The sequence below is a fragment of the Herpailurus yagouaroundi genome, unplaced genomic scaffold (genome assembly GCF_014898765.1).
Source record: "Herpailurus yagouaroundi ecotype Mexico unplaced genomic scaffold, PumYag 197, whole genome shotgun sequence".
Classification (NCBI taxonomy): domain Eukaryota; kingdom Metazoa; phylum Chordata; class Mammalia; order Carnivora; family Felidae; genus Herpailurus; species Herpailurus yagouaroundi.
Window position 1 is genome coordinate 17,849,801 of NW_024412428.1, and position 23,915 is coordinate 17,873,715.

General features: G+C 46.4%; 1 long non-coding RNA gene across 3 annotated transcripts in view; it reads right to left on the reverse strand.

Moving 5' to 3' along the window:
• The window catches only part of LOC121012889 (uncharacterized), a 280,849-nt gene that overhangs the window by 75,006 nt on the left and 181,928 nt on the right, over nt 1-23,915 (reverse strand). For all 3 annotated transcript variants that reach the window (XR_005782382.1, XR_005782383.1, XR_005782384.1), the window contains 3 exons: nt 21,388-21,496; nt 11,094-12,174; nt 2,421-2,637 (listed from right to left, as the gene is read on the reverse strand). This is a non-coding gene — a long non-coding RNA (uncharacterized LOC121012889). The remainder of the gene's footprint in view (nt 1-2,420; nt 2,638-11,093; nt 12,175-21,387; nt 21,497-23,915) is intronic.

A 23,915-nucleotide genomic window follows, 5' to 3' on the forward strand; every position in this document is an offset into this window, starting at 1 on the left:
TATTTCTAAGATAAAATTGGAATGAAACAGCTACAGTTTATGCAGGCCACAGCAGAGACGTGCAGAAGATATTGAAAACCTTTGTCCTGGAAGTGTTTTGTCTTGGTGACCTGATGTTACCTTTTCCCTGTTTGCAGTTTCACTAATTCCTTAGCCAGAGCCGAGATCTCAAAAGTACCCAACCCAACGTGTTATGCAAACTTTAGAATGAAAATAAAATGAGGCGTTCAGCCTGGCATACGTTCCACGCTCCCTGCACATCCACATGTGTGCACGCGCACACACACACGCACACACACCCCTTCCCAGGAAAGACTACGATGCTACCAGGACAAGGTGTTGGGAGCCATTTCTATCCTCCGCGTGGTTTCACGGGTTTGACTTGATGATGGACATTTAAGATGGAAATTGGCTATCTCCCTGCAGCCCACTGAACACTGCAAAAAGCATGGGGAGCTTCTGCCTCTGAATGTGGCTCTTACCCTCATCGAAGCCTCCGTCCTCACAGTACAGTCTTTGGACCTTCCATTGCAATCACTTTTTATGAATCCAGGCTAAATAACAGATCCTCCATAACATGGTTCAACAAGTGTCTTTGAAAAAATGCAAAACCCTTGCCTTGTTCCCTAAGGTTGGGCTCTTGCCTACTATCCTGTTTCACGGCATGCCTCACTGCCTCTTGCAAGCCTCCAAGTTTTTCCCTGCCACATGGCCTCCACTCTTGCTGTTTGGGAATGTGCTTCCCTCGGCTACTTTTATCACTTAATTTCTCTTTTAATTTTTAAAATTCATTCATTCATTTACTTTGAGAGAGAGAGAGCACGCGAGCTGGGGAAGGGCAGAGACAGAGGGAGAGAGAGGATCCCAAGCAGGCTCCACGCTGTCAGCGCAGAGCCCCGCACAGGGCTCCGTCCCATGAACTGTGAGATCCTGACCTGAGCCGAAATCCAGAGTCAGATGCTTAACTGACGGAGACACCCAGGTGCCCCTGCCTTCTATTTCAAATGACACATCCCCTGAGAGGTCATCCCACTACCACTGCATCTACCCCCCATCAGATTCTAACACATCAATCTTTTTTTTCTTGGCACATCTAAGTCTTTAAATAGCTTTCCTATTGACTTATTTGGGTATCATTAGTCTTCCTTCACTAAAACTTAAATTTTGTGATGTCAACGACTATGTCTTGCTTACCACTCTATTTCCAGTGCTTAGCACATAGTAGGTATTTAAGAAAGAAAGAAAGAAAGAAAGAAAGAAAGAAAGAAAGAAAGAAAGAGAAAGAAAGAGAATTTCCCCCAATGTTGACACAGTGTGGAGCACACAAAGGCATGGGCTTAGCACTAATAATTTAGAGCACAGAGTACGCACGGTGGTAAATGAGAGAAAACCTCAGAGTCGACACATGGAGACAGAGGCAATTTTGGAAACCGTAAATAATTAGAAGCAGGATTTTTTTTTCAGGCAATAATGAAAAAAGTAGCCCCTCTAAACAAATAATGGATCAATTTAGAGGCAGCTGCACCACAGAAGTTTTATAGCATGTGTTAAGTCCCCAGTCACTGAGCTTCAGTTCCAAAAAAGGACTCAAATGTTTGGAGAAATATCAGTAAAAGAGGCAGGACCTTTAGCTATGGGCCTATCCATGAGTCTATGAGGACCAGGCCAAAGTCTTCATGGGAGAAAGATCAAGTAGAATCGAGAATTAAACCACAGTTCCTTTGTATTAGGAGATGTTTCTCATCTCTAATATACAAAGGTCAGTGCTTGGTGCTAAGGATCAGGATAGGCTGAGTGTATGGGAAGAGGACAGAGTGACAAGTCAGCCCCACTTAGGGAGGGGCTGGGAAACTGGGACCAAAACAAGGGAGCAGACGTTTGTCATCATGATGATGCAAAAAGTGCATCTGGAGTAGGAAATACAACCTCCCAAGGACACATGGTCCAGTGGTCTCCAACCTGCAACAAGGCATTCTCTAGACCCCACACATAGACACACTTTCCTGCTCTGACACCTTTGAATTTGCTGTTTCCTCTTCTTTGGAATGCCTTCTCCCACTTCTTATCTGGCAAACTCTCACTTGTTATTCAGAAGCCAACTCAAATGTCATCTCTATCGTGAGCTCACACGATGACGCTTCCCATGAGTGCCCCAAATCGAGTTGTGCCCCATGACATTCAGGTCTAGCTCATTGGCCTTGACAGTCCCGTAGTATGTGTTCTGGCACTCAACGATCATGGCACCTGTGCCTCACATGAGTCCTTGTGAGCAAGGGCAGCCGGGAGGATCTTGCCCGGGTCCTGTCTGAGTCCCCACTCTGGGCTCACAGGCTGGCATAGTGAGAAGCCAGAGCTGTCAGACCCACACTGTACTCATACCTTAGTCACTGACCTTCACGGTCAGAACGGACAATACTCACCACCTGATGTGAGGTCCAGGCCAGGCACCCAACATGTGACAGTCTTTTCCATTCTGGGCTCACATGGGTCATCAGCTGGTTTGTGGAAGCTGGCAATGTTGCTAAGTCGGCTACTCTTCCTGCCTGCCTCTGGGGCCCGTCTCTTTGACTCCAAAACAATGTTCTCCACTTCTGAGTGGTGGCCGTGGCCGTCTGCAAGTAGCTTCTCTTGGCCAGCCTGTCATGGAGACACGGGAGCTTACCATGGGAGTAGAACACGACACAGGTCGTGGGGGAACAGGATGTGAGGCTCCCGCTCTGCCAACCCATACCTGGGACTACTAACAACAGACCCAACCAATGGCCAGCAGAGACTCACCACATCAATGGGGCCACACAGAGGTGGGGGAGAGTAAATAAGCCGGACGATGATAAGACTGAGGTACAAAACTCTTCGAGTTAAAATACTACATAAATATTATGCATACTTCATTAAATATAAACATATTACAATAATCTTGAAATATTGCAAGGTTCTTCTTTCCCTCTGAGTTATGCTCTATGAAATACAGGAATATATGTTAGTCTCACCAAAAGCACACTTGTGTGGTACATATGTGACAGATGTAGTAGATATTTTAGACCTGTGAGGATTACTCCTAGTGGGAAGTCCTTACATTTTACAGTCTGGGAGGTCTGGGTCTAAATCACAGTTCTGCAGCACTAATCATTCCGTATGACCTCAGACAAATCATTCCATCTCTCTGCCTGCGTTGTATCAGCTGTAAACTGAGTTTGTGGACAGGGTTGTTAGGAGAATCGAATCAAAGTGATTGGCACCTACCTGGCCTTTCGTAGACATCGGGGATACTGTTTCTCAAATGCACCCTATTGTATTTCCCATGTTGATTCCCAAGCAAGGGTGAAGTTCATTCCACCTAGACCAAAGAAAGTCATAGAATAGCAACATGTAAATTAATCAGCAGAAACCTTCCATCAAGTACGAAAAAAGGGTGATCTGACATTAAGAGGAGCTCTTTCCACCCAGAAGGGAAGCAGGAGGAAGTAGGAAGAGAGGAGAGAACAGGCATGAGTCAGCCCAAGCAGGGTCCCCATTTCTCTTTGTCCATTACCCTTCAAACAAATCTTAAGAGATGATAGGGAGAGGACATGAGACTCCTAGAAGCTCTCTACAGGTTTGAGAAACTACTGGCACACTCATTGAGGTCAGGGTCCTCCTTCCTTGGGCACTGGCTGGAAAACCCGAAAGCCTTTCACAGAAAGCCTGCGTTGGGATCCAGTGCATCCAGCGTGGCATGGGAGCAGGCAGAGAAGCACAGACAGAAGGAAAGCATACGAGCAGCCTCCCAGGGCCTCGCGTGATGGAGGCAGGTGGAGAGAACGCGACTGAAATTGACCAGCCTCCAGGGACCTCAACGACACTAAAAAGACCAAAAGGTGAGGAAGAAGAAGACAGGAACAGGAGGCTACAGACCCAGGGACCTCCAGGCAGAGGCAGAGGTGGAGGCCCGGTCCATAGGTGTCCACGGGAGCCCTCAGCAGGCACACATGCAGGGTGCCCAGTAGCAACAAGGAGGACACACAGCTCAGGCGAGGCCAGCAAGGACCCAGGGACACCCTTGAGGACTCCTTTCCCCTGCCCGTGCTGTTACACGAGCTTCCCTTAGACGGTGGCAGCATTAGATGAACAGAAAGAGAACCGAAACAGAAAGAAACCCCGAAGGACCAATATTTTCTCAAAATGAACCATGTTAACATAAAAGAGGCTGCTTGAAATCACAGGACCAGAATTGCATTAAATCAGAAAATTAAAACATGCTCTCCCTCCTTCACCCACCCTTCTGCTATCAAGTGAGAAATGAGACCTCCAAAGAAAATAAGAACACGTTCCAACCCTTTGCAGATCTGAGTACTAATGAGCAAGCTTCAATGCCCACTATTTGCTTAATTGCTAGCATTATTACTATCACTCTATATTACTATATTTAGCCATCTTAACCTATAAAGATTGCAGTTTCCAATAGTTCAAACTAATAGATATAAATTGCTATTTTATACACCAACATGTCTGACGGTAGGACCTCGGGCAGGTCTGAGAGACCCACAGGTTTTGGTGTCCTCTCTGCCCAGAACACTTTTCTCTCTGTGCCCATCCCCACCTCCCACCCTTTTTTCCACCTGGATCACCCAGGTCAGGAATGAGGAAATCAAGCGGTGTGCTTACCAGCTTGCAGTAGTTTCAGACAATTAAAAAGAAGCGCCTTTTAAAAATATATATATACAGAAGAGCCTTTCCTAACAATGGTGGTACTTTTAACTAAGAAATAGCTCAGGGTGGAAACTGTTTCAAAATATAAGGCAAGTCACTGCCAGTCCCCCCTGAGGCCAGCATTTCAGTGCTTCCCATTTGATTTTCCACAGGTTTGAGGTTTGTGAAACAGAGTGGACCCTATACCTATAGGCTCTTACTGGACCATAATGGCAAATCCACAGAATATATCTGAACAGATGAGCCTGTGCCCTTCCTAGGCTCTGCATCTCCCTTCAGCTGAGAACAAGCTGGCCTAAGACTCCTTAGCTCCTGAACCCTTGTGACATCTCAGGGTTGGAAGGGGATTTGGCAGTCATGCAGCCACATCTCTGCCCACACACCTCCCTTGAGTAATGACACTGTCTCAGCTTGAGCACCTCCAACAACAAAGAGCTCACATATTCTCCTTCCATTATTTGAGAATGTTCTTCCTTGTGTCAAATCGCAAGGGGACAATGGGCGTCAATTACTAGCATGTGCTTTGGAGCCAGCTATAGGTAAAAGGTCTAATCCTAGCTCTCCGTATTGCTAGCTGCGTGACTGTGGGCAAAGGCCTAAGTTCTTGTGCCTGAATTTATCTTTTCCAAGGGTAAAGGGCAAAGGAGGACATGTGTGTGACTTCCTTCAGAGGGCTGTGGTGAGGATTGATAAAGGAACTCCTTATAGACTATACCAGGTCCTGGAACACAGGATCCACTCAATTATTGCCATGCATCCATGTGTCACCACTATTTTTGGTGTCGTTCCGCCTTCCAGTTCTGCCTTCTGCCTTCCAGGGTGGCAAAGCACAAATCTAATGACTTCTTCCACTGTAAACAGTTGAAGACCACTGTCATGGGCTTCTGAGTCTAACACACCAGTTCCTTCAGTTGTATTCAGAAATCTTAGAGCTCTGTTCTTTCACCGCCAGTCCTTCCAGAGGGCTCTCCACCCCAGTCTGCCCACCCGGGTCTTGGGCAGGGCAGTTCTCCAGTGAATCAGAGGCTATTTTGTTTGCTCCCCACCTCCTCAGAGTCCACTCCATTTTTCTTTGGGCTTCTCTCACCCGGTCCGTTCCAGTCCCTACTCTACTGTTAGCTAGGATGAGGCACCTCATGCTTGATTGATGGTGTGCATACCTATCCATGGGCACACCTGTGGAGGCGGTGTGGTGTGGACTGCAGCAGGTGCTCAGGAACTGACTTTACTGAGTGGCCAGTAGAAGCCCATAGATGCCTGTGATGCCTGTTTATAGGTTCCCCCTGAATGAAACGGGGTAGATTCTTTTTTTTTTTTCAAGGTTTATTTATTTTTGAGAGAGAGACAGAGACAGAGACAGAGTGTGAGAGGGGGAGGGACAGACACATACACACACATACACACACACAGAATCCAAATCAGGCTTAGGCTCTGAGCTGTCAGCACAGAGCCCGACGCAGGGCTCGAACCCACAAACTGCAAGATCATGACCTGAGCCGAAGTCGGACACTTAACCAATTGAGCCACCCCCAGATGCCCCGAAACTGGGTAGATTCTTGAGATAATCTTCCCTTTCGTCTTTGGACATGACCTCAGGTTCTGAAGGCAGGGCAAGTTTGTGAACAGCATCTGGGGAAGTTGGGTTCATTCTGGAAGAGGCCCATGACTCCACGAGAAGACCCCAGCCTCTACTTCTGACCTGGGACCACAGAGGGAGCCCAAGAGACCCCAAAACAATGCTCACCACGTAGCCACAGGTGACCTCGGGCAATTTCATGATGAAACCCTTTGCTCTCCCCGTTCTGAGCAGAACAGAAGAGGACTAGCTTTGCACGAGCCAGAGGAGTTGTCCAGGGGCATCATCACAGCCCTCCCTGATATTAACGGCACCGTTAAAACGCAGACATATGCAGACATCTCCCTGTATGTATGTGTGTCCAAAGTGAACAAAGCTGTAAGATTTGGTCTCTGACTCAAGGCGATGTATTATTCACTGGAGCACAGTGTTGGTGCCTTTGATGACTGAAATACCAACTGTGACTGTGGTCAAATTTCACCAGGACTGAGGCTTGATTTGAGGAAATCCATCTAGGGCTTGTCTGAGTAAGTCTGCATTTTCCTCCTCCATCTCAGCCCTAAGACAAAGTACAACTGAAGAGAGTTCAGCCAAAGCCCATCAGGTGAAGGGGAAACTGGTATAGAATATCTGCCGGTGGTCCAGAAAGCAGACCAGAACTCACAAGAAGATCGTAGGGAAAGTTTTTAGTTAGTCATCCTTTAAGGATTCACTTAAAAAAATATATGTGGGGGGGAGAGGTAGAAACCCTGAAGGTCTTATGAGATGTAGTCCCTGCCCACCTCCCTGACTTTACCTTGCGTGCCCTCCGCATGCTCAGCACACCCAACCATGCTGGCCTTTGTCCTGTGCCTTTAACTCTCCAACTCTCCCCTGCCCCAGGGCCTTTGCAGTTGTCAGTCCCTTTCCCCTTACCTCAACTTAACTATCCCCTCCCCAGAAAGACTTTCCTTGACCAGCTTATACCACTCACCCTCACTTCCCCGCTTGTCTCTGTTCTTTCATCTGATTCCATTTTTCCACGGCATTTCTGAAACAAGATAATCTGAAATTATCTTGTTTATTTGTTTGTTTATCGTCTGTCTTCCCTGACCAGAACACTATCCCCATGAAAGTGGCAACTTTGTCTCGTACCCCAGTGCCTTGCACACAGAAGGCACTCAATAAATATTAAATGAATGAATAATACTATCACAGTCTTTTAGCATTCTTAATGGGAATGGAAACAAACAAACAAAAAAAACCCTCCATGAATTCCAAGCATGGGGAGAAGAGGAAATAAAGCAGAAAATGGACGAATTGTTAACTGCCACATTAGCTTGAGATTGAAACAACTAGAAAAGCGAAAATCTGAATGCCTAATTATAAAATGCGAGCAAAGGCAGTTTTCAAATAGGAACAGGATTGTGTCCTCAGGAAGCAGATGGAGTATAAAATGCCAAGGAAGGCTACTTCACACCCCCTCAAGACCTGTGCCCAGTTCCTTACTGGAAGGACAACGTGAGTTTTCAGCCCTTCCCAAGAACCCTTCAACCAGAAACACTTCAAATGGGAGTACAAAAGAATCAGAGAATCCTTGCCACGTACAGAAATAAGAACATCTGTTCTCAGCATGAACCCTATTAGCTCCGTCATTTGGCTTTCAAGGAAAAAAATGCACAATTATGATACGTGGGCACGATCGGTGGCAAGGTAGGTAAGCAACTGGCACTCAGAGCGGGCCGTGTGCTCAGGGCAAGCGTGGCTGCTGGGGGAGCACCGCACGCCAAGGGACACGCACACGGCAGCAGCAACGGCTGGGCTACCTGAAGTCGGCAGCCCCAGCTTCGAGAGGCAGAGGCCACTCTGGGGACTGGAAGAAAGGGAGGAGAGGGGAGAAGGAGGTGGGAGGAAAGAGGAGACGAAGCAGGGAAGGAGGAGAGAAAGGAGGAAGAGGGATGGTGGGGGGTGTGAGAGAGTAGCCGCATAGACCTGAGCCAAACAGGAGGGCACAGGGTGAGTCAGGGGAACAGAGGGAGAGATAGGCTCTCCCTGCCTGGCAGGGGACAGGAGTGGCAACGTCCCCACACTAAACCAAGACGGCCCGTGGTCGGCACCGCAGCCACACCACTTCCCAGGGGTGTGGCTTCAGGCACGTCACCTGACCATTTTGTGCGTGGTTTTCTCGGTCGGTAAGACGGAGAAGGCATGGACCTAAGGCACAGGGTCAAAGTGAGGGTAAGAGAGTTCCTGTGTGTGAAGGCCTCCCAGCAGCACCGGACGCAGAGCGAGCCCTCAGAGAAGGTCTGCTGCCATTAGCGTTAGGATTACTGTCACCATCACCAGCATTTCGTAGGACTGCACTTAGGGCACAGTGAGCTCAGTGCTGGCATTACCCCTGAGTCCCGGAGCACGTGTGTTCGGGTGAAGGGCTGGGCCTCAGCGCTGTGTCTAGAATGTGGGTTCCTCGCCAGCTCAGAGGCAGGACTCTGCTACCTCCCTAAGACCCCTCGAGCTCACTGCTGCTCTGGTGAAAACAAGCCAGAAGCGGTGGAGGCTCTAACCATGTCTTGCTTTGTTATGCGGAAGGCCAGGAGCGGACTCTTTTCCTAGGCCCAGTTATTACAGACGGCACTACGCACACCTAAGGAAGCAGGATTGCAATTGGATAGACATGGGTCCAAATCCCAGCTCCACTCTCAAGAGCCGTGAGCTTATTACAGAGACAAATGGCCTCGTGGCTGAGCCAGTGCCCTCTGCTAGAAACCAAGCCCAAGATGCCCCTTGGACTGCATGAAGGACGAAATGGGATCGTGTAGAGACTTCACAGCGTCTGGCACTTGGCAAACAGAAGCTCTTTGCATCACAAAAGACAATGGGGGTGTCCAACTTTGGCTCAGGTCACGCTCTCACGGTCCGGGAGTTTGAACCCCGTGTCGGGCTCTGTGCTGACAGCTGAGAGCCTGGAGCCTGCTTCAGGTTCTGTGTCTCCCTCTCTCTCTGCCCCTCCCCCTCTCGTGCTCTGTCTCTCTCAAAAATAAATAAACATTTAAAAAATTAAAAAAAAAAAAGACAACATGCTTCCTGTGGAAGCTGAGCCTTGAGGCGATGGGCAAGGAAGACGGGAAGATAAACACAGAGAGGAGACAGGGAGGTGTCCAGCAGACGGCAGACCTGGAAGCAGAGACCAGAGGTGGCGGAGAGGGGACGGAGGCCACAGGCAGTGCCAGAGCAAGGCCAGCTCCAGGGAGACCAAGAATCCCATTCACCCAAGCACCCCGAGAGCCTCTCGGAATGACAGTATGGATGCTCCTGGCAGCCAAATGGAGCTTCAGTCAAAGGTTACGTCATGTACAGAATAATCTCTGTAAGAGGCCAGGGATTTATGGACTATCTTTTAAAAGGATTCCTTACCAAGTTGTTCAAGCTTTATAAGGAGTGTGTAAAGGGGACTATGTTTCTAACATCCAAAACAAACAAACAAAAAACACAGCACCCTATGCAGAAAGATTCATATTTTCATATTCAATGGACTCTAATAAAACTGAGGAGTTGTTGTTTATATTGATGCGAGGACTCTCATCTTGGAAGATGCCCTCCTGATGTTTTAGCCACGTGGGTGTTGGCCTACAAAAAGCTGTTTAATCTTGGGCAAGTGGCCTAACTTCTCTGAGCCTCAATTTTTGCACCTGCAAAGGAAATCTAGCAGTAGAACCTACCTCCTGGGTGGCTGTAAAAATTAAATGAGATACTACATGTGAAGAGGTCAGCATGATGCCTAGCACATAGAACTCAATCAATGCGAGCTAATATTATGACTGCTACTTGCATTACTGTTTGGCAATTGTGACAGACAGAGCGCTGCATTGTGGCTGAAAAGGCCACACAAACCCGACTTCTGGAAATCATCCAAGGAAAGTAGTCAAAACTATCGACTCCTTCCTCTGCCTCTTGTCCTACATACACCGGTTACCGAGACCTCTCAACTCCGCGTTCTAAGAACTTCGGTCCTGCACTCTGCCCTGCCCTCGTCTGGTTTTTTTTTCATCTCTCACAGGATCGACCTCAAGCAGCTGCAGGGACTTCCTCACAGGGACCTGTTACGAATCCACTCTTCCATCCCCCACGATGAAGCTGCGTGGTAGCCCATCTTTGAAGTCTTCGCTCATAATGACATTTGATTCGTGCACATTGTTTCACTCTACTGCATAGTACAACCACATCTGCTTTCATTTAAGAAACTCTTTTAAATCGCTTACCATTTGGTTAAACTGATATTCCCGAAACTTCCCAAAGCTTCTCCAGCAGCCTCCGTAACCAGCGCGCGATAAGGGCTCGGCAAATGGCGTGGTCTTGAACCACGGGTGTAGGAAAAAAATGCCTAGCTAAAAAAGCTGGGAATTCGTATGCAAACGTGTCAAGAATTGGCAAATGAGGATGGTGAGGTTATGGCTGTATTTTTGTCCCAGTCTCCCAAGTATAGGGACAAATATTTTCTCTGATCTCGATCATGAAAACGTAATGCTGAGACACAAAGGTGCGTGCGACCCTTGCCTAGACACCACAGGGCGGAGGATCCCTTGGTTGCTGCCTGTGAGCACTGTTGGCAAAGCCCTTGCGGTGTTGGATCAGTGGTTCTTCCCTGGGAAAGAACAGGTGCCCGAAGTGCGACACATCACGTGCCACCCAACTGTAAGGCCTCCAAGAACAATGGCCTCTCAAGTCAGAAGAAGACGCAAGCCCGCCTGCCCCAGGATACAGCAAGAGCCACACCCCACGTCCCCCACCTGAGCCGAAGGCGATGAGCGCAGGACGCCCTGTGGCCCTGGCCTGCCCGCTGGACACCTACCAGAATTTGTGCTCTCCCTGGCTTCGGCCTCAGTCACCGAAGGGAGCCCACCACGACCAACGTACTCAGCGCAATGGACTGGCTCATCAGTGATTCTCTGGCAGTTTCCAAACACAAAATAGTATTCCCAGGACTTGCGGCCAAGAAGCGGCTTATCCCGTATCCCTTCTCGGCCGCAGGTGAGGAAAGGGAGCGTCAGGTCGGTGGGGTCCAATGCCGCAAGCCGCGATTTATTGGCTCCTAGCGATCACGGCTTCAGCTTAGTGACATCTGTAAGCCGAACATCCTCACCAAGTGTGTGTTTCATTCAACTGTTCGCCCTCCGGGTGCCGCGGGCTGGGTTGGCTTCCTGCTCGAAGCTGACAGCTCGTGCCGCCTCCCCCAGCCGCCAAGAGGCCTCTGCATCAGCCACTCGCAGGCACCAGTGGCACAGCCTGATCCGCAGCTGGCTTCTGCAGCCCCTCACCAGCAGGTAACAGCGCCCCGCAAACCTTAGTCACCACTCCCCTCCTCAGACCCCCACTGGCTAAAGGAAGATGTTGTCCCTTTTCTGTGAAGCATCGATTTCCTCTTTTTTCAGTTTTGTTTCCTGCTTGCATTAAAAGCCAACAAGGCAGATGGATGAGGAAAACAGCCTGGCAGACGGAGAGGATCCATCCCGGGCGCTCACTCCAGACAGCCAGCGGTGGGGCCGGGCCCCGTGCAGACAACTGTGTGGCCTCGGCCCAAGCCCCTGGCACCTGGAAGCCAGCGACGCGTGGTGCACGTGGTGAGGCCCAGGTCCCAGCTGCCAGGAGCCATGGCTTTGAATGCAAGAGACACAAGATCCTCTGAATTCTGGTAGGCCCTTTTCAGGACCGAGGACCACCGGACCACCGGATTCTTCTTCAGGTCTCCACAATGAACAAAAAGAAAAGAAAAAAAAAAAAAAAAACAACAAGCAATCCAGAAAAAAAGGTTGATTTAGGGGGAAGGCGCTGGAGTTACGTGGGTAGACATGGATTTATATTCGGTTCTTGCACTAACTAGCTGAGAGGTCCTGGGAAAGTTGCTTGACCTCTCTGAGCTTTAGTTTTCTCATCTGAAAAAAAGGGATAACTTTACAAATCTCATAGAATTTATGATAAGAACTAAATGAGACAATTCATGTAAACTCATCATATCTGATACCTAGCAGGTGCTTAGTAAATGTTAGGTGTCATTAGTATTTTGTCATCATTTCAAACTTTTGAGTCAAGATATGCACAAGGACAGGCCATATTTCAGATCACTTTTGTTGCCTCCCAACTTTTGCCTTATGCAATGACTTGCATGCAAAGAGCCCTTATCCCTTCCCCATCTTCCCTCCCCCACTCCCAACCCAATATCCCCATCCCCACCCTTGGTTCCCACAGCTGTCTGTACTAAGCTTGGAGAACATGTATGTCCTTGTCTTTTGTTCTTCCCCAGACAGCTTCTGAAGGGCCGGGGCTGTGCTCTTCCTAGCTCAGCAGCACCTTGAATGCCCAGGATACTGCTTCCCACATACTAGGTCCTCGATACAGTGCGTGCCGAGCAGAATTCTGGCCTTCGCTCCGGCAACTCGAAACGTGACCTATTGATTTCACAGGCTGAGATCTTTGAAGATTTTCAAAGTCTCAGAACCACTTCCCAGTCAGAGAAGTTCAAAGAATGAATTTATCGACCGGCTTACTCTGCTCTCAAAAGTCATTTACACTTCAGTCAGGAGAAGCCAGGGGAAAGGCTGTTCACTGGGGAGCTTTTGCCTCTTCACAGACCGTCTGATATTGGAGGAGAGGATCTTACCTCGGCCTGCACTTTGGAACATATGAACACCGTGAGCATAAAACTAGCCCTTCTTATGGGCACGTGGTCTACTCAATTCTTGCTCCCTACAGCAAGGGACCATGTGGCACCAGAACAGCAAAGCTGGCCTGCACCATTGACTTCCATGTGGAAAAGCTTAGTGCCCCATCCTGGGGCCTCAGTCTCCCTTCTATACTGACGTTTGGAATACTGGTATAACTGGGAGCCAAAACTTGCAAAGCTTAAGCCGGTATTTCTAGGGAGGCCTCAATCCCTACACTCGCTGCCTCTTTCCAGATTCTCTTTTTCCTTATGGAGCTAGTCATAATTTTAAAGTGGAATTGGTGATTCCTGAATGATAAGTAATACTATTAATGTCAACGAATGATGGTGCAAAGTCCTAAGACCCGCGCATGCATGTATACGCACACGCACGCGCACACACACACACACACACACACACACACACACACAAAACAAATAAGAGTTAAGGAAACCCTGTAGGCAGCACATTAATTGAGAAAGCCACATTATGTACAGGCTTTTTGAAAGAAGCCATTTACTGCACAGACCTAAAATTCCATGGCCTGTTCGGGGCTTCCAGATCGGATCCACAGGACAGCACTGTTGTGCCAAACCAGCCAGAAGATAGGGAGATGAGAGAGTCATAGGTCAGAACCAATAGAGACAGAATAGAAAACGCCAGAACCCCCACTTCTAGATTCTGATGGCATTGGTGACGGGCAGCCCACTGCAGACAGAGAAGCTGTCGATCACTTGTTGCTAAATGGGGAGGATCCAGCTCCCCCACCTTCCAGGCCACATAAAACTCTTAATTCTTCACCAGTTTTCCTGAGATTCACATAAAAACATTATCAAGTGACACTACAAAACTGAATACTTGCCAATCTTACAAACAAACTAGAAACTAGCCTCAGGGCTGCTCAGAAACGAGGACATTTGGGCAAGGCCAGGAGCTGCAGACTTAAGCAGGTGTGGGTCAGACCCCAGTACTGGAAATCAACAACTTACCCTGGGGACTCTGCACTGGGAGGGACCCAAGTTCCCAGAAAGGGCAGTGCTGCTCCAGCCGGACAGCCCAGGCACTTTGCTCTCAATTATCCACCCTATGTGTAATTTCAGGAAAACTTCTTTTGTAAATTGCAGATTTTTTGACACTTAACTCAGGAAAAATGAGTTGTCCAACAGTGATTTCATGCCCAAGTAAACCTGTCATCTTCACTTGTAGCCTTTTTCTTCCCTACTTACAGAGAAAAAGGATCCAGACATTTTCCAAGAGAAAATAAACTCCCAAAGCTGAAAGATGGGAGTTTTCAAATTGCTTAAAATGCTGAACCTAAGAAGGGGGTTCTCAAGTTGGCAAAATGCTTCCCTCCCACATCTCTACTAAATCACCACCAACTCCAGAGGCTCTGACTCAAAGAATGTGTAAGCCTGAGCCTCATCTCATAAACACAGCATTTCCATGCCCCGTGTTCTAGATTCCTTGTTAGTGCGGTGCAACTCGGGGTCAGGGCAAATAAGGTAAGGAGACCATTCAAGTTCGACTCTGAAGCTGTTTTTTTCTCTGCTGAAGTTTAGGTAGAGGCCAAGAGGGCCGTTTTCACTATTGTTTCAAACCAAACTGCTGACAAGTGAGAAGTATGAGCACTTGGCAGAATTTCAAACTTGAACAATAAGCAAACGGCACAGGGAGATTGTTTTGTGTTGCTTTTCCGTAGCTCTTCTTTTTTCTACCTTGTGATATTCCATAGAGCTATGGGTACTTTGCCTGTGCCCACGCTCAGGACTTCAGTGGCCACCCTGGTGGCCCTCACAGCAGCCTGCTCAGGCGGGTTAACTCAAGGGGTACAGAAGCACTCGATGTAGGGGAGCACTGGCAGCCCAGGGGGCATGCCCAGGAACAGGTGTCCTCCTTCCTTCGGGGTGGGTCCACTGCTCACCCAGAACTGGAACAGATTATCGAAACTATCAAGACAGCCAAAGATAACTGAAAATCTTGCCTCAGTGGAAAGCATCAAGCAGATTCCAGAAGGGTTATCTCTCCTCTCCTCTTTAACCCCCATGTGTCTCCCAGTGTTTCAGATTCATATGGTTTGCCTCCACCTGCATTCACTCATTCACTCGATAGTGAATGATAGTCTGTTTCCCCCATGATCCAGATCTTTCCCAGTCCCCTCTTCTATCAAAACCCCTAGTTGTGTGTACTATTTCCTCTGAGCTCTGGCATCACTCATTTCTGTTCATGTGCAAAGACTCCTTGGGGATATATGCACTCATTGGGTTTTTTCTAGAGAAGATATATTAGCCTGAGAAGTGATTTTTTAAGTATGGAAGACCAGGAATTGGTATTTTGAGGGACACGATTTAATCAGAAGTCTTTCAATGACAAGTAGAAGAAGGCCAGCTGAAATGAATTTGAACAAAAGAAGGAGTTAATTGGCTTATGCGACAGGGAAGGGCAGGGGTGGAGTTGGTCTCAAGCCCAGCTGGAGAGGAACCATGTCAGGACCTGCACTGACTCCCACCGCAGCTCTTGCCTGTGCATTGGCTCAGTTTTCATCTGATTCTCCACTTGGCAGGGGCCACGCTCATAGCTACAATCAAGAGAAAGGACTTCTTGGAATCTTGGGGGAAGGACTCTGATTGGCTCAGCTTGAATCACATGCCCATGTCTGGGCCAATCACTGTGGCCAGGATATTTGACCAGTGTTTCTATTTTCTGTAGCCACACCCAGTGGCTTAAAAAAGGACACGTGTATTAAATTATGTTTCTGTAGCTCATAAGTCCGGCAGAGGTCCCACCAGACTAAAACCAAGGTGTTGGAAGGATACGTTCCTTTCTGTGGGCTCTAGGGGAGAATCCATTTTCTTGCTCATTCAGTCTGTTGCTAGAAATTATTCCCTGTGCTTGTTGGATTACAATCCCTGTTTCCTGTTTCCTTCCTCATCTGTGGACCATTTTCAGCTTCTAAAGGCCACCTGTAAGGCCCATGTGGTTATGCTGGACTCATCTAGATAATCCAGGATAATCTCATCATCCTAAAGTCCACAACCCTAATTCTATCTGCAAAGTCCCTTTTGCCATGTAATAGCAATGTATATTAAAGAGCCTACTCATATGTAGATGACAACGAATACCCAAAACATACCCAGGTTCTGAGAACAGAGCATCACCATCTTTTGGAAAAGGTGGGGGCAGCATTATTTAACTACCGCAGCCAGGTTTTGACCATGTATCCACCTGTATAGCCAGATCAGGTGTTGGTGTGATTGATGGCTCCAATAAAACCATGTGGAAGGGGAAGGAAGATTAAGTCCCCTAGTGAAGAACAGGATGCTATTAGCAGGGGAGGAATAGGGGGAGGAGAGAAAAATGTCTGCTAAAGGCAGAATGGCCCTTATTACACATTTAAGTCACTGCTCAAAGGTGTTGGTGGGCTTTTTGGTATGAATTTTAGTATTTCTAATAGCAAGTACCTAAAACATGTTTTCATGAATAAATGAATGGATGAGAGGAGAGGCAGAGAATTAATCTCTCACCAAGTTTACCCACCCTGAAGTGCTAGAACTTTGTTGGGCTTAACTATGAGAGACACAGAGGAAACAGAAACTACTCATAGGAATTTGGCCCAGAGAATCATGCTCACATATGGCAAGAGAAGAAAGCCAAGAAGGAAGGGGGGACTGGGATCTGGTCCAAGACTCATGTGCTCAAGTAGACCAGGGGCTGGAGCAGAGGAGGATTAGCCAGAGAGGCTAAATACAGCATCCATGGGATGTAGGATTCCGGACTGTTAGTTGAGTCATATTGGCTATGGTTCAAATTCCTATAACCAGCCACACAACCTTGGGTAGTCTGACCTTGGGTCAGAGTCATCTCCAGTGAAAAAAAGAGAGTAGGACTATCAAGGATGTCAGTGAAGTTGATTGCCACCAGCCCCCATCCCACATCCACACCCGACATCCATAAGCAACCACAGCACTCTGCAAATGAGCCCTGGCCATCCTCAGGATCCTCAAGGCAGCTCTCCAACAGCCACTACTAACTAGTCCAATCACAACATGTATTAAAACTCCTTGGCCATTTTCGAGTTAGATAATTTCTAAAGTGCTCTCCAGCTCTGACATTTAATACTCTACGATTCTAATATAGATCAGTTGCTAAGGACCAAGGGAGACCTGGACTCCCCACTTTAAACTCCTAAGGCTGGAGAAGGACAAAACTACCTGGTGGAAAAGGCAGACAGAACTGAACCTTCATGGCTTAATCCCAGTAATCAACAACAGTTTCACTAGGAATTCAAATCAGGAAAAAAGTAAATATTCCTGCTCACCAGAAGTCCTGACAAACCACCTGAGCACATTACAGATGCTTCACTGGGTGTTTCATGATCCTTGATGTGTAGGTAATTGCCTTGAGATTACATAGATAAGCAGTCTGGGATTGGGGCAGGAAGCAATGGTGCAGATAAACTGAGAAATGTTGTAGGTCACTTCCCTAGAGTCCCTGAAATAAGGATTAGCAAACAGGAAATTTAGGAGGGTGTGGTCTCTGGGTTAATACCTGTTGGGAAGGAAGAAAGTAGGATTGGCTGGAGGGGAATACTGGACTGTGGACATGGCAAAGGTCTTAGCATGGTGAGCTCTGGAGCTGGGCTGGACTTTCAGAGATGTCCCCAGCTGGGACAAGGGGGGTCAGACTTTTATCTACCTCCATTTGTCTACCAATTATCTGATGGAAGCTGCCTCAGGAAGGGTACAGTCCTTGGGGGAGGAGGCAGTCTTCCAGAGGGCAGTTCCCAGAGAGGACTGACTGTGGAGCACACACAGAGCTGAGGGGATAGTTCAGCCTGGAATGAAGAGTTGCATGGAGCCTGACACATAAGAAAAGAAGCAAATCGGATCTCCTACCTGGATTGTCTCTTTAGGTAACCAGCAGTGCCCATCGGTACTCCTTTATATTGTTGCATTCATATTTATTTATATTCATATTGGCATGGCAGAGACTGTCCTCTGTGCCTTATATAATCTGTAGCTTCTTCAAGCGTTGACCCATGGCCAACATTCTGCTTGCACTCAGCAAAATTATAAATAAATAAATAAGTAAATAACCAAGAGTAGGACACATAACTGGTATGGAAGTTTCACTCTGGTAGAGAAATGTCATGAGTAAGTTTAATGTTAATTTTATAGAAAAAAACATAGGTGGAAAAATTCTATTATCCATATAAGTTATGTAGACATAGTATATTAATTTTCTAGGGCTTCCATAACAAAATACCCCAGACTGATGTGGCTTAAAAACCAGATGTTTGCTTTCTCACAGTTGTGGAGTCCGGGAGTCCAAGATCAAGGTGTTGGTAGTTTTGGTTTCTCCTGAGGTCTCTCTCCTTGATTTGCAGGTGTCCACCTTCTCACTGTGTCCTCTTGTTACTTTCCTTTGTGTGCGCTCATCTCTGATGTCTCTTCATCTTCTTAGAAGGACACCAGTTCTAATGGATTAGGATCCTACCCTTATAACCTCAGTTAACCTTAATTACCTCTTTAAAGGCCTCATCTCCAAATACAGTCACATAAGGGGGTAGGGCTTCACCGTATGAATTTGGGGAGAAAAAATTCAGTCCTTACATACAGTTTAGAAAAATCATTTTAACACACTCTACCCATTAGTCAATGGATGAATGAATGGTAGAATGTAAAATTTATATAAAGAGGCCATTAAAAATACACTTTGAGATTTTTTGGTCTCCCTTTGTTTTCGCTTCATTGTAGGAATTCTATTGGTTGGATTCAGATTTGGAAAACATACAAAGTTCAAATTAAAAACAAAAAATCACCCACATTCCTACCTCCCATCAAAAAAAATTAACATCTGACATATTTCCTTCCAGTCATTTTTCTCTGCTACACAAGAATTTCTTTTATGGATCCAATCATATTATATATACATCTTGTATGTACATTTTTCCTACATTTTATAATTTTATCGCTCCTCAATTAAAAAAAAATTTTAGTGTTTATTTGTTTTTGAGAAAGAGAGCGTGAGGGGAGCAGGGGCAGAGAGAGAGAGGGAGACACAGAATCCGAAGCAGTTTCCAGGCTCTGAGCTGTCAGCACAGCCCAACACGGGGCCTGAACTCATGAACCATGAGACAGTGGCCTGAGCAGAAGTTGGACGCTTAACCGACTGAGCCACCTGGGCGTCCCTATTGTTCCTCAATTTTAAAGGAAAGACAATACATCCACGGTCTAATTGTCTGATGTTTTATTTTATGAACTCCTACACCAACTATTTGCCTGTGAATATTTTCTTGAACATCTGGCTTCCTAAAACTTTTCCTTTTTATACCATTTCCTTCTCCTCCCTTGTCGTGCAAATTTTCAGCATTCTTTTAGGCCAATTTCAAGCCCCCTTGGGTAAAGGCTTCCCCAGCATGTCTGGGGCATAATAAGCTGGGCTTCCTTTGGATTTGTATCACATGCTTTCTATATTATTGGTTTAATCCTGTTCTTCTTATGGTAGATCTTGAACCACTGTCATGCTGTGTTTTGTTTTAAGCCTTTACTTCCCAAATGACTGCAAGCCTCTTGAGTACAAGGACAGCATCTTATATGCCTCATATGCTACGGACACTTGTTCTCACTGATCGATTGGCTGGTTGATTGATTAGCTTGCTGCTTTTGGTTTGCTGTCTTCTGAAAAATGAAGACTCGAGGCCCAGTTGTCTGTGGAAAAAACTTTTCCCCCTACTTATCCTTTGGAGGGTACTGGTTTGTGGCATTTCCGCAGCAGGACTAAATTGGATGTATTGTGTTCCTTTGTGCTATCCTGATTTTCCTGCTCTGTGTGCCTCGACAGCAGGATAGTTCTATTATGGTATATTTTATTGTGTTTTTATAATGGTTTAATTACTGTGTATGGGCTTCTAACTGAGAACTGGGGAGAGGGTAAATTCTCTAAATAAAATGTGCTATTATCAGTGACATTAATATGCTGCCAGGTTCAGCTGTGTCTCCATTGCAAAGACTCACATTAAAATTCAAAGTGTTGCCAAATATATGTTATAGGTAAAGAATCTATTTTAAATTCCTTTAGAGGGTGAATTAAGCTGCAGTCAAAACATGTCCCAGAAAGAGGAACTTTGATGTTCTGATGAGCTCTCTACTCTATGCCAGTCTATCCAAATATGTTTTCTATCTGTGCAGTAGAAAACAGCACAGTTCAATGCCCAGAGACATCTAGAAAGAAGGTATTCTTTATGTGTAATCTGGCCAAAAAGCCCCATAGATGATCATTACTAAAACCAAACTTATCAGTATTTAAAATGTACACAAAGGTGTATTTGGCTCATTAGAATGGGTGTAATACATTGCTATAAATGGCTAACAGACCAACCCCAAATGACTTTCAATATCTATTTATTTTTAATGTTTACATATTTATTTTTCAGAAAGAGAGACATAGAGCATGAGCAGGGGAGGGACAGAAAGAGAAGGAGACAGAGAATCCCAAGCAGGCGCCACACTGACAGCACAGAGCCCGATGCGGGACCTGAACCCACAAACTGTGAGATCATGACCTGAACTGAAGTCAGATGCCTAACCAACTGAGCCACCCAGGTGCCCCACCAAATGACTTTCAATATTTAAAACTGGGGTGGGGGAAAAAAGAAGGAAATGGGGGAAGGTAGGAGGAAAGCAGGCAGGCAGGCAGGCAGGAAGGGGCCCATATATATGCATATATCCATAATGTCAGAGAAATCTGCCATTTTGTTAGCTTTTCCTTTGAAACTTTATTAAAGTTAAATTACAGGTCACATGAACCATAATAAGTACAATCAGCAAAGTGAAGAGCATCATTTTTTATATTGCTGCTTTGATACAACTATTATGGTGAAAGAATAATTTGTCATGTTTAAAAATCTTTCAGTTTTTATTTTATTTTTTTTAATTAAAAAAAATTTTTTTTTAATGTTTTTATTTATTTTTGAGACAGAGAGAGACAGAGCATGAACGGGGGAGGGTCAGAGAGAGGGAGACACAGAATCCGAAGCAGGCTCCAGGCTCTGAGCTGTCAGCGCAGAGCCCGACGTGGGGCTCGAACTCACAGACTGTGAGATCGTGACCTGAGCTGAAGTCGACGCTTAACCAACTGAGCCACCCAGGCGCCCCTCAGCTTTTATTTTAAACAACGAATGGGAAAGCGAATAACCTCGTGCCTCCCAACAGACCATCCATTCCATCACCCTTGAAACTCAGACTCCCACTCCCATTCAAAGACAGAGGAGTTTCAGGAAGGGGATAAGTGGGGCACACGTTACCGGCTTTAAAAAAGGACGCATCCGATGCCATCCTTTTGTGCAAGTCACAGTGGAATGCCATTTCTGGACCCTAGTCTGAATAGGAACGTTGAAATGATTGCTCTGATAATTTTGTGGAAAGAACAAAAAGTCATTTCACTTACCTATATCCGTGCTGAGAGTCATGTGTGCAGGAATTTTGCCAGTCGGTTGCTTCAGCCCTTTCCAGGTGCAGACATCAACCAGATGTTCCAGTGTTCTCATGGGGCAGGCCTACACGAGAGTGAGAGGAAGGTGACGATGCAGGGCAGCAGGAGTGAAGACGAGAAAAAGCAGTGGCTTAGCAAGGGTGGCCGGGCCAGGGCCAGAGCAGCGTGTCTGCGCCTCCTCTCCCTAAACAGGAGCTGGAAGGAGGATAAACCCACAAGGAAAGAGGCCTGTGGTCCTGTCAGGGAGGGGCAATTAAAGTACTTGGCTTGGGTGCAAAATTTAAGGGGTGCCCCAAACTCAGCAATCGAGACAAACGTCTGTTTTTAGTAATGTTTTCTAAAAAAGCAAAATCAATGCAAAAACTCCACAATAAACAGATTATCAAACTTTTGGATAGATCCAGCCCTGCATTTATACTACCCTGCCTCATTGGTCTCATTCTAACTCCAGCCCTGGGTCTCCTGGTCCACCTTCAACAAATTTAAAGATAGTCTCTCGGTAAAGAAATAAAATGAAAAACTCTGAAAGGTCATCTTTGCAGTGCTCACATAGACTGTCCTTGACTCTGTGCCTGAGGGAAAGGCCCCAATGGCCGAGAAAAGAGGTAGGAACAGAGACAGAAGACCTCAGTAAGAGTTAGCAGGAGATGAGAGAATGGGTAGACCCAAGGACCTAAGCACAGTTTCAAATCTGACTTAGGAAACAGAATGGATTGGTGCTGAATTAAGACTCCAGAAGCAAGAACGTGCGTTGTGGGGGAACCCTAGTCTTCCAGACTCTTAGAATATATGCATCTCTTACTGGGCTCAGTCCACACCTCAAATCACCTAGCTATTTGGGATTTTGCTAATCCCCCATGTCCTAGACCATATGATCAACAAACCTTTCCTGGGGAAAAAGTAATAATGAAAGGAAAGAGAAAGAAGAGAAAACGAGGACAGGTGGAAAGTAACTGTGGCTGCCTGTCACCACTGACACTAACTTGGAAATTAGGTAAGTAATATGTATTTAATACACAATGGATCAATATCAACAGCATTCAAAGTCAACCTTGAAGTGAAAATATATCTCAGGAGAGCAAGATTTAATTGTACCTCTAGAGTGTGTGAGTATATGTGTGTGTATGTGAGTGTGTGTGTGTGTGTGTGTGTGTGTGTGTGTGTGTGTATGTGTGTGTAGCTTATGAATGACAAACATTCTCTTCTTGACCAAACTGTCTCTACTCAGGCTCCTCTGAGTAATTTCAGCTGGGTCTGACTTTTGAGCTTCCGTGTTCCTCTGTGCATTGTCCAGTTTTAGGAGGAGTCCTGAGAAGTCAGTTTAACCGGAACCCCCCCATCCTCAATATCTGATCACCTCAATATCTGATTGTGTTCCTATCGCCCATCATTCCCCAGGTGACGTCTGGTCATTTGGCCTGCCTTCAGCAAGAATCCTGTTAGGTCAGCCTACCCAGAATCCCCCCTGACCGCTGATGTTCCCTCTTAGTAATTTTCCATCCTCCAACCCCCAGCCCAGTCTTTGACTATAAATTCCCACTTGCTGAGTTGAGTCCAATCTCTCTCCCTCAGCGCTAGAACCCATTTCAGTGGTCCCCACACCCATTGCAAACACCCCTCGGGTAAAGTCTTTAACAAGCATCATTGAATAATTTTTTCCTTTGCATGAACCTGGGCTGGTCTGTATGGAAAAGACAGCTTTGCTGGAGGGCATCAAAAGAGGGAACGTTATTTCTTTACAACCTGTCGCACAGTAAGCAGGTAGAAAGCACTCATGAATCTAAATGACAAGTCTGGGCAAATAAAAAAAGTTTTGTTTAGGTGACTTATATCTTGGATTTCTATTGTTATAGTAATAGGATTTTTGAAAAAAGTTACAAATATATCAATAATAAGAAGGCTTGGTCAGCAATGGAAGCATAGGAGAAGGTGGTTAACAGGCAAACACAGGTGCAACCAATAAGAAACAGTGTCTTAGTCACTCTTTCTGCATAATAAGTAAACTAACCCATAAAAAATAAACTAGCCCAAAACTTAACGGCCTAAAACAACACCTATGTTATCATGCTCATGGATTTTTTTTTTTTTTAAGGTTTATTCATTTTTGAGAGAGAGCGCATGAACAGGGGACAGAGGATCCAAAGGGGTCTCTGTGCCGAGAGCAGCAAGCCCGACGCGGGGCTCAAACTCACAAACCGTAAGATCGTGACCTGAGCTGAAGTCAGATGCTCAACAGGCTGAACCACCCAGGTACCCCACGCTCATGGATTGTGTGGGTCAAGTATTTGGACTGAGCACAACAGGGACAGCTTGTCTTTGCTCCATGAGGTGCGGGACATCAGCTGGGAAGACCTGAACGTCGGGGCTGCCTCCACGGCCGGGAACTGGAATCGTCTGGAGGCTCCTTCTCGTATACTTTGCCTATAAGGAGGGTGAGGGTGGTTACATTTCTCATTGTTCTTGAAGAAAATGGCTGTTCTGTT